Genomic DNA, 10,308 nt, shown 5'->3' with positions numbered 1-10,308 from the left:
TCTATTAAAAGAGAGACAGAGAGGGAAAGTCCAGGTTTTTTCGACCACTATGTAGCATAGGCAGGAGACAAAGATTATCTGTATCACTTAGAACCTCGGGACTAGCTGCAGCTGTTGGTGCTTTAACTTGGCCAACTAACCTCTTGTAGATTTCCCCAGAAATATGACCAAGCAGGATCCTGGGGAAACTGTGCCTGGAATGTACTTAATGTAGGAAGCAAGTAAGTCTGGGTGGTGTTGGGGATGGCCTGTGCTCTTGATACCCTGCTCAGATGCCCATCCTCCAGTTGCCTAATTGCTCCCAGCTGAAGCCAACTCACCCATCAAGCTAGGAGTGACCTCCACATCCCCCCTTCTTGTTGAGGAGGCAGATCTCAGCCAATGACTGACTGACATAGGGTATAAAAGTTTAACCACTTAGCCTCAAAAGGGAGTTAACTGAGGTGTAACTTTTGGTTCCAGAACTTTCCTGTGGAATTAAGCTGAAATTAGTCTTTGCTGCAACCACATACTTGTTTAGGTTTTAATCCTTACCTTCTCCTGCCTTTCTCACTCTTCTTCTGAACGCTTATCTTTAATGAATTGCCTGAACTTCTCTGACTCTGCATCGAGGAAACCCAACCCACAACATTTGGTGAGTTTGGTATATTTTGTGTAGTGAGAGAACAAGATGTTTGTTTTTGGTTCTGTTATCATATTTTATTTATGATTTCTGGTTTCATAACTTTTTATGTATTTGACTATATCGACCATTTGTTTTACTCTGATGTGTGTGCTCTGATAATCAGGGAGATTGTGTTTTTGTTGTGTGGGTAGCTACTGTAGGTGTCTACATTTAATCCTCCATTTTTGTTACATAGAGTCTATAAAGAGTGACAAAATTTGAATATTTCATCCCCATTTCCTTTCAATTTTCTTCTTCCATAGTTATCATTTTTATTTTTATGGTTAGTCCTACAGTTAATTAAATCTATGTTCCCAACCAGTACTATACCTATGTTTTCTGATTGGCTTGAGTTCTTTCTCTACGAGTTTCTTCATGAGTTCTTCATGCAAATTAGGTTCCTTCAGAATTTACGAATTACATGTTTTTTCTTGCCTTTATATTTGAATAAGGATTTGAATATAAAATTGAGTGGTACTTTCTTTTAATCTTAAACTCCTTTTTCTTTGCTTTGAGCTTTTTTTTCCCCAATAACGTTTTCTTCATTTATTTCCTATTTCAAATTTATTTTTCTCTTTGTCACTGATTTTAGCCTTTTTAAATATAAGCATTTAAAATATTCATATTTCTTTAGGCACTGGTTCATTATGTTGTCATTACCATTCAGTTTTAAATGTTTTGATTTTGGTTTTAATTTCTTTTATGCTTCATATATTACTTAGAAGTATTCTGAACAATTTCAAAGTATGGGGGAGGAGGGAGCAGCTCCCAGATATATGCTGCTGTTCTCTAATTCCATTGTAGTCAGAAAATAAACTATATGGTTTCATTTATTTATTGAAATAAGAACTGGGTCTTTTTATGGCCCAACATATAGATCATCTTGGTGTATTTACCATATGCACTCAAAAATCAATTTTGTAATGGGACCTAGAGTAGTGCCCCAAAGATGTAAACATCATCCCTAGAACCTGAAACTCTTATTTTTTATGGCAAAAGAGAACTGCAGGTATGACTGAGGATTTTTAGATGGGGAAATTATCTGGATCACTGGGAGGGCCTAATGAAGTACAAGGCCCTTCATAAAAGGGGGGAGAGGTAGTAAGGTCAGACAGGAAAAAAGGCAATTTGATGACCATATTAGAGAGGAGTGTGAATATACTCAGTTGCTGGCTTTGAAGATGCACGGAGCGGCCATGAACCAAAGAAGGCTAGAGAAGCCTCTAGAAGCTGGAAAAAGTTAAGAAGACACATTCTCTCCTTAGAGCGTCTGAGGAATGTAGCCTTGTCAGCATCTTGGTTTTGACCCAGTAAAGCCCATTTTGGACTTTTAATCTCTCAAACTATTAGATAACAAATTGTTTTAAGCCATTAAATAATTTGGAAATTTGCTGCACAACTAACAGGAAGTTAACGTACAGGTCATGGTGATTCATGGTGTTGTTCAGATCATCTGTGTTTCACTGAGTTTTTTCTAGTTGTTCTTGCATTGCTCAGAGAGGACTGTTAAAAATCTTTGCAGTTAGAGAATTGCCTGTACCTTTTAATCCTGAATTTTTGCTTTATGTGCATTAAGCTCTTATTAGATGCATACGTGTGTATGGTTGGATTTCCACTACAACATATCTCTTGAAGCAGCTCACATCTCAGTTTAGTTCTTTTATGTTTAATCGGATCTTTCCTACCTATATATATTTCTAGGGTCAGCCAGAGATTTGTAGAGAGCTTATCAACAGAATTTGGGGCTTCCACCCTCTGGTTTTCTCTCGTTTCTGAGAGTCTCACCTTGATTTCTAACACCTGTGGTTGCTCTGAAAGCTGGCCTGTTTTTTACCATACGGACTGGAAATTTTGTATAAAGTTAATTCACTGTGCTGCCTTCTGCCTTTCTGCCTAACATTAGCTAAGCACCATAAAAAAAAAAAAAAATCCATACTTAGCTATACTATCCTTTTACAATCACTGATAACACCCCCCGCCCCCGCTGCCTGAAGAATCTATTAATGTGACCTAATCACAGGAGTGAAAGCCCACCTCCCATGTCCCACCACCACACTCTAGGGGAGAAGATTACATGAGCTGTATGATGTGTGTAGTGGGTGGGAATATTGGGTGGAGGCCTCTTAGAATTCTACCTACCACTAATTGTTATGCAAAAGGAGAAGTTAAGCTCTTGAATTTTATGTGCAAATACCACTTCATTATCAAGAACCAGTCACCGGCCTTATTTCTCTTTCTCCATGTTGTCTTAGATAATGTGATATTTAGATGCCCCCAGTCTTAGGAGAAAAACATGTGCTATGATTATTAGATTCATTTTGTAGGTACTTCACATTTTAGAGATCGTGGTTTTTTTTCTTTTGAGTTTTCTACAGTTTTTGCTTTTTTGCTATTTTATCTCCTATTTTATCTCCCCACCTACACATCACTGCCTTTCACTGTTTTATTGCACTTTCCTTTTGTTTTCTTCCCTTCTCACATAATACTTATACCTGTAAAGGAAATGTTAGTGTTTTTAAATCAAATTGAGTTCATTTTATAAAATTACAAGCACGAAGTTGATTCCATGGATTTGTAAATTCTCTGGGAAATTACTGTGCTATCTAGCTGGAGGCATTCTAAAATTATTTACACAGTGTCCATAATTATTCTTAAGATCTTAGAAAGCTGCATAAAATTTATACTGTTCTTAGGAATGTTTTTGAAAAGACTTAGCACACTGTAGCTTTCATGTAGCTTTGGGGGTGTTTACAATGCTGTATTATTGCTCAGGGATCTGCTTGTGGTACCAAAGAACACAGGACACAAATCCCCTTTAAGATATTTTGCTTGTCTATTTAGAAGTGTTTAAAGATATTGTTCCAAATATTCCAGAAGATTGAAAAATCTGTTAAGTTCTTAAACCTGAGCCAGTTCACAGTTCCCAACACCAGTAAGTAAAATAAAATTTGAATAATTTCATCTTTTTTGAAATATAAATGTTCTTATGCTATACCTACTAAGGTATTTGATAAGGAAAAACAATCCAAATTAGTACAGGAGTGGAAATCCTGACTTTGTTTCACAGGTATGAACATGTCTTTGTCAACTGACAAGACTAGACCAATTTAGTAATGAGTCTGATGTCCTTTATTCAAGAGAAAATCCATGGACTGGGGGGTATAGTGCCTCACAAGCACTGGAGCACCCTTCCTGAGGGATTTGAGGCAAGAACATATTTTATAGAGCATTAGAAGAGACAACCCGAAACAGGGCATGACTGACTGAGAGATCAGGGATTTCCTCGTAAAGCTAACAGGGCTTAGTGTGTAGAGTCGGACAAATTAGCCAAAGCTAAATTGGAGGAGTTTAATTGGTATGTGTTAGGTTTCCCTGACAAGTGTTTTCCACAGTAAGTAAAGACTGACTTAGATTTGTGACTAGGACTGGCCGATGATTTCTGGGTCCTGATAATACAAGTTCATCACTTTCTTTATTAGATGCATAGATAAGTAACTTAATTTTTCAGGTTAGAAAACTGAGGCTGTGAAACAAAGCAGAGAACTGCAGATACAGAATTTAGCAGTCTTAAGGGATCTCACTTCCAATTCAGCCTCTTACCTCAACATATAGCTAAATGGTTACATACAAATAATTTTTATAAATTGAATTGCTAAGAACAGCAAGAATTTACTTTATTGATGTTTAAAAAACCATCCTATTATAAAATGAATAACCACTCTATAATTCTTAATTAGATTTGCTGAAAGAATATAACAAAGTTACCTACTACTAAGATTCTTTGGTTATTTCATTTGGGAAAATATGTTGCAATATTACATTGACACATGTACTTGACCTCTGCTTAAGCTATAATTCTTTCTCTCAAGGCTCTTTCCTTAGTACCAGGCCCTTTATCTTATGACACAGTTAGCCTTTCTGGGAAGCATTGGTATGGGTCTCTGGTACACACTCTCTGGCATAGTGTGTAAATAATTGTTGTGTAATTGAATTTCAAAAGCATTCTGTTGCGGTCACTTAAACCTGAATTTTTAAACGGGGCAGATGAGATAGAGAGGTAGAGGGGGTGGTCCTTATTGTTTCCTTTCTAAGGCATTACTTAAACTCTTAAATTGGTTTTTCTTTGTTTCTTCCTTTGCCTATTTATCTGGTAAAGTAACCCTAGACTAATTTTGAGACATCTGTAAAATGGCGGCAAAATACCTAAGATATGCATGAAATGTTTGAATATTTTCAAAAACATATTTAATCTGTATAGGGATTTGATTCTCTTCCTAATCCTTGGTAAGCACTCAGAACATGTACTCAATTATATGTATGTAGTTGAACTTCTTTTTCCATAAGATTAAATGTAGAGGATGAGCTGTCTTAGGTAAAGAAAAGTATATGGACTCAGAACGTCATTCAAATTCAAAGTCCTTCTTGGCTCTTTATCAGTTCTGTGTGTCCTTGAACAAATGAACCATGCTCAGTTTGCAGTTTTTCCTTAAATAAAAGGTAATTACATTTAGTAGCTCTTAGTTTTTTTGTATTAAAAAAGGAAAATATCTGTAAAATATCTGAAATATAGATGATTTTTTTATTATTTATTTATTTTTTTTAAGATTGAATATCTTTTTTTTTTAAATTATTTCCCCAATACAATTTTTTTTTCCTACTGTACAGCATGGTGACCCAGTTACACACACATGTATACATTCTTTTTTTGCACATTATCATGCTCCGTCATAAGTGACTAGACATAGTTCCAGGTGCTACACAGCAGGATCTCATTGCTAATCCATTCCAAAGGTAATGCATCCCACTCCTTCCCCCTCCCCCTTGGCAACCACAAATCTGTTCTCCAAGTCCATGATTTTCTATTCTGTGGAAAGACTCATTTGTGCCATATATTCATTCCACATATAAGTGATATCACATGGTATTTGTCTTTCTCTTTCTGACTTCACTAAGGATGAGAGTCTCTAGTTCCATCCATGTTGCTGCAAATGGCATTATTTTGTTCTTTTTTATGGCTGAGTAATATTCCATTGCATATATATATACACCACATCTTCCAAATACAATCATCTGTCATACACATTTGGGTTGTTTTCATGTCTTGGCTATTGTGAATAGTGCTGTAATGAACATACAGTTTTGTCTGGAGATATGCCTGAGAGTGGGATTGCTGGGTCATATGGTGGTTCCATTTTATAGATTTCTAAGGAACCTCCATACTGTTCTCCATAGAGTTGTACCAGCTTACATTCCCACCAACAGTGCAGAAGCATTCCCTTTTCTCCATACCCCCTCCAGCATTTGTTATTTGTGGACGGACTTATTAATGATGGCCATTCTGACTGATGTGAGATGGTATCATGGTAGTTTTGATTTGCATTTCTCTAATAATCAGGGATGTTGAGCATTGTTTCAAGTGCTTGTTGGCCATCTATATATCTTCCTTGGAGAAATGTCTATTCAGGTCTTTTGCCCATTTTTCCATTGGGTTGTTGGCTTTTTTGCTGTTGAGTTATATAAGTTGCTTGCATATTCTAGAGATTAGGCCCTTGTCAGTTGCATCATTTGAAACTATTTTCTCCCATTCTGTAAACTGTCTTTTTGTTTTCTTTTTGGTTTCCTTTGCCATGCAAAATCTTATCAGTTTGATTAGGTCCCACTGGTTTGTTTTTGCTTTTATTTCTGTTGCTTTGGGAGGTGGACCTGAGAAAACATTTGTAAGGTTGATACCAGAGACTGTTTTGCCTCTGTTCTCTTCCAGAAGTTTGGTGTCTTGTCTTTAAGTCTTTCAGTCATTTTGAGTTTATTTGTGTGCATGGTGTGAGGGTGTGTTCTAGTTTCATTGATTTGCATGGAGCTGTCCAGGTTTCCCAACAATACTTACTGAAAAGACTGTCTTTTTTCCCATTTTATGTTTTTGCCTCCCTTGTCAAAGATTAAGTGACCATAGGTGGCTGGGTTTATTTCTGGGTTCTTTATTCTGTTCCATTGGTGTGTCTGTTTTGGTACTAGTACCACACTGTCTTGATGACTTTGGCTTTGTAATATTGCCTGAAGTCTGGGAGGGTTATGCCCCAGCTTGGTTTTTGTTCCTCAGAATTGCTTTGGCAATTCTGGGTTTTTGTAGTTCCATATAAATTTTTGGATTGTTTGTTCTATTTCTGTGAAATATGTCATGAGTAATTTGATAGGGATTGCATTGAATCTGTAGATTGCCTTGGGTAGTATGGCCATTTTTACAATATTGATTTTTCTGACCCAGGAGCATGGAATATTTTTCCATTTCTTTACATCTTCTTTAACTTCCTTGATCAATGTTTTATAGTTCTCAGCATATAAGTCTTTTACCTCCTTGGTCAGGTATATTCCCATGTATTTGATTTTTGGGGGGTACAATTTTAAAAGATAACATATTTTTGTATTCCTTTTCTGATATTTCATTGTTAGTATACAGGAGTGCAACTGATTTCTGAAATTAGTAAGTGTTTTTATAAAGTATTCCCCTTTGGTTCTCATATGTTCTATTTTTGTAATTTATATATTAATGATTCTATGAATTTAAATTATGTATTAACTAAACTTTTTATTCTCTTCTGTACTAAAAGATGAAAAACCAATTTCTAATTGAGAACAGTAGTCATTAACTTGGTCAGAATATCTGGGGAGCACACATCTTTGAATACAGTTTTATGTCTAACAATAAACCTGTACTTGTCCAATTTTCAAGTTAAGATTTTATTACTATCATAATTCTCATTTTCTATTTTCAATCTCCAAGCAATATCCTGTATTCAAAAATGAGTGAAATCTTTAAAGAACGAATGTGTGAGGACAATCACAGATGTTTGACAAAGACATGACCAAAGAATCATTAGCATCTTTCAATTTAATTAAACATAGATATTCCACAAAAAAGTTCCTTTGCTTGGAGTTTAGAAGGGAGATAACTGATGCAGTTAAATGATTTTTCAATAATTGTTTAACTATGTTACATTCCTCTAAAAATTTTAAAATCTACTTGTATGAGTAGAAACTAACATCTGAAAAACACACATTTGAAGTTGGCTGTCTTAATCAGAAAATAATTCATTGATCATTGTTAGTTGCTTCTGTGTTAGATGCTGGGGGGAGATACAGAATAAATTTAGGTTCCTGGTCATAAAATTATATAACCTAATTGACAAAACAAGTAGAAAAAAATGCTACTTGTATATGAAAAAATACTTAAAATTGTAAAACTGTTTATAAATAAGGATTAAATCCTGTGCTAGAAATTCAGTAATTCAGGCATATAGATAAAAAACATCTAAGTGATTAAGTGAAGAAGTTGAGAGAGTGAGATTTTTCCATGGAAGCCTGAAAGCTTGGTAGACAGTAATGCTTGTGAGAAGTGTTGATGGGGGGGATTTATTTTTTCTTTTAGTTCAAAATGTTTTGATGGTGACATTGTATCCATTGGAGTAAATACAGCAGATGGTCTGAAGGGTTGCAGTTCAATGGGAATTTTAAACTAAAGATTCAGACCTAGCAGTCATTACCACTGAATTTGAAAGATGAACATAAATGTAGTTTCAGTAAAAATAAAAATAAATGAGCGTGAATTTTTTAAATGGGTATGATCCTAAACTTCAGGTGTTTTTATTTTTAAATTATAGCTTGGTAAAACCATGATGACTAATTGTCTTTAGTCTTCTCCAGCTGCTATAACAAAATACCATAGAGTGGGTGGCTTAAACAACAGATACTTATTTCTCAAAACTCTGAAATCTGGGAAGTCCAAGATCTAGGTGCCTGCAGATTTGGTTCTTAGTGAGGACCCTCTTCCTGGCTTACAGACGACCACCTTCTCAGTGTGTCCTCATGTAGTGGAGAAAGATCTCTAATAAGGATACTACTCTTTGTGGCCTCATCTAAAGCTAATTACTTCCCAAAGGCCCCACCTCCAAATACCATCATATTGGGAGTTAGAGCTTCAATGTGAATTTCAGGGGAACACAAACATTCTGTTCATAGTGTGTTAAAAGGATGTATCTGTGGCTTGAAAGTTCCAAGTTATGTAGACAATATGATGTTTGTGCATAGTTCCACAAGAATGAAGAAGAATCAAATGCGTCTAATATAATTTTGTGAACTTTGAATGAAGAGATAATAGCCGAAACCATCTGAAGTTTTAGTTGCATATTCTATAACCCCTACTGTTAGTGGCATTCTGTAATATTGTCCATACCAAATGGTTAGGGTTTTATTCATGGAGCTGAATACATTGAGAGGCAAAGAAGGCAATAACTTAACACAAATCTGAGCTTACTGCAGTAAGTGTTGTGGACCAGTCAATCAACAGGGGCCTGGTCCCTGCTGTGGGTGAAAGCAACTCCTCAGCCATCTCATATCTACCATACTAAGTGAGGCCTTCAATAATAGTCCTTTCCTGCTCAATAGCCTGGAGGTCAGTGTCCTCAGTGGGGCCTGGCTCAGGGAAGAAGTGGGAAAACACACAAAACTTCTGAGGACATACAGATCACAAATGTGTTAGACTTAACACTGATTCATTTTTTTTTTTTTATTGGATTCAGTAAACTTTCAATTGAAGTCTTTTATTCAATAAATTTTGTAATCAGAGTAAGGAGAGAATTAAGAAAATTATAGTATGAAAAGCTCTAGCTTTAAAAAAAATGGTTTCTCTGTTTCTGAATAATTTTACTTGAAAAAGAATTTCTCATACTGTGACGCACACAGCGTCTTAAAAAATAATGGGATATCTGTCAAACTGTAAAAAATTTTTTCTTGGCTGGAATTTAGTGTAGGGTGCAATGCCCTTTCATCTCCACCAAGGAAAATATATTAAAATGAGTACTTTTTTCTCTTAAACTTTGAGTTTAAAAAATGTGTTTTTAAACCAAACAAAAATATCTTCCTAGAGTGTGGTAAAAAATCAATGCATGCTACAAAGTATATTCTGGGAAGTTTACAATTTATTCTGTAGTAATTTTCACTATTCTATAAATCTTGGCCATGTATTTAAGCAATGTTATGTATGCTATCTACTGTGGGTGTCTAAAGAATGTTCTTTGTTAAATGCCAGATAATCTCATTTTTATTCCATTTAAATTATTCTTGGGATTACCCTAAACCAGTAGGAGAACAAAGAATTGTAAGAATAATCCTAGAAATATTTAATAAAGATTGTGAGAAATATGTATCTTCAAGTGTATTAAGAAACATCACACTGTCTTAGATATGTGAGACATAGCATGGTATGGGATGAAGCCTGCAAAATATTTTTATTGTGTGCTCTGCAATGCTCCCACCTCTTCATTTTCTAGAAGTACACCTTAGACTAAGGCCATCTTACACCAAATGATTATATTAAGTACTTTGCCTAGTAATTGATATAATTGGCAATCAATAAATGTCATCTCTCTCACATATATGTAATGTCAACCCAGCTATTTAAATATATAGTATAGACATATGTGTCTATACATATGTCATGGAAGACACTTAATAAACTTTATTTTAAGTAGCAATTTTAACATAACCATAAGCAACTCTGGGTAAGAACATAAACATTAAAATATAAGACATAAAAAATGAAGCAGCCAGCATCAGAGTTTAAACCAACAGCAATGAAATATGAGAATGCT

The 10,308-nt window shown here is 35.2% G+C and overlaps 1 long non-coding RNA gene across 1 annotated transcript in view; it reads left to right on the top strand.

Moving 5' to 3' along the window:
• Positions 1-430: 430 nt before the first annotated feature.
• The window catches only part of LOC110262170 (uncharacterized), a 36,279-nt gene continuing 26,401 nt past the window's right edge, over positions 431-10,308 (top strand). Inside the window, exon 1 of the long non-coding RNA XR_002346825.2 lies at positions 431-634. This is a non-coding gene — a long non-coding RNA (uncharacterized LOC110262170). The remainder of the gene's footprint in view (positions 635-10,308) is intronic.

Source organism: Sus scrofa, chromosome 8 (assembly GCF_054392235.1).
Source record: "Sus scrofa isolate SSC_HxYL_T2T_F1_AM1 chromosome 8, Sscrofa_HxYL_maternal_Yorkshire_Landrace_v2.0, whole genome shotgun sequence".
Taxonomy (NCBI): domain Eukaryota; kingdom Metazoa; phylum Chordata; class Mammalia; order Artiodactyla; family Suidae; genus Sus; species Sus scrofa.
This window is presented reverse-complemented; position numbering and strand designations above follow the sequence as displayed.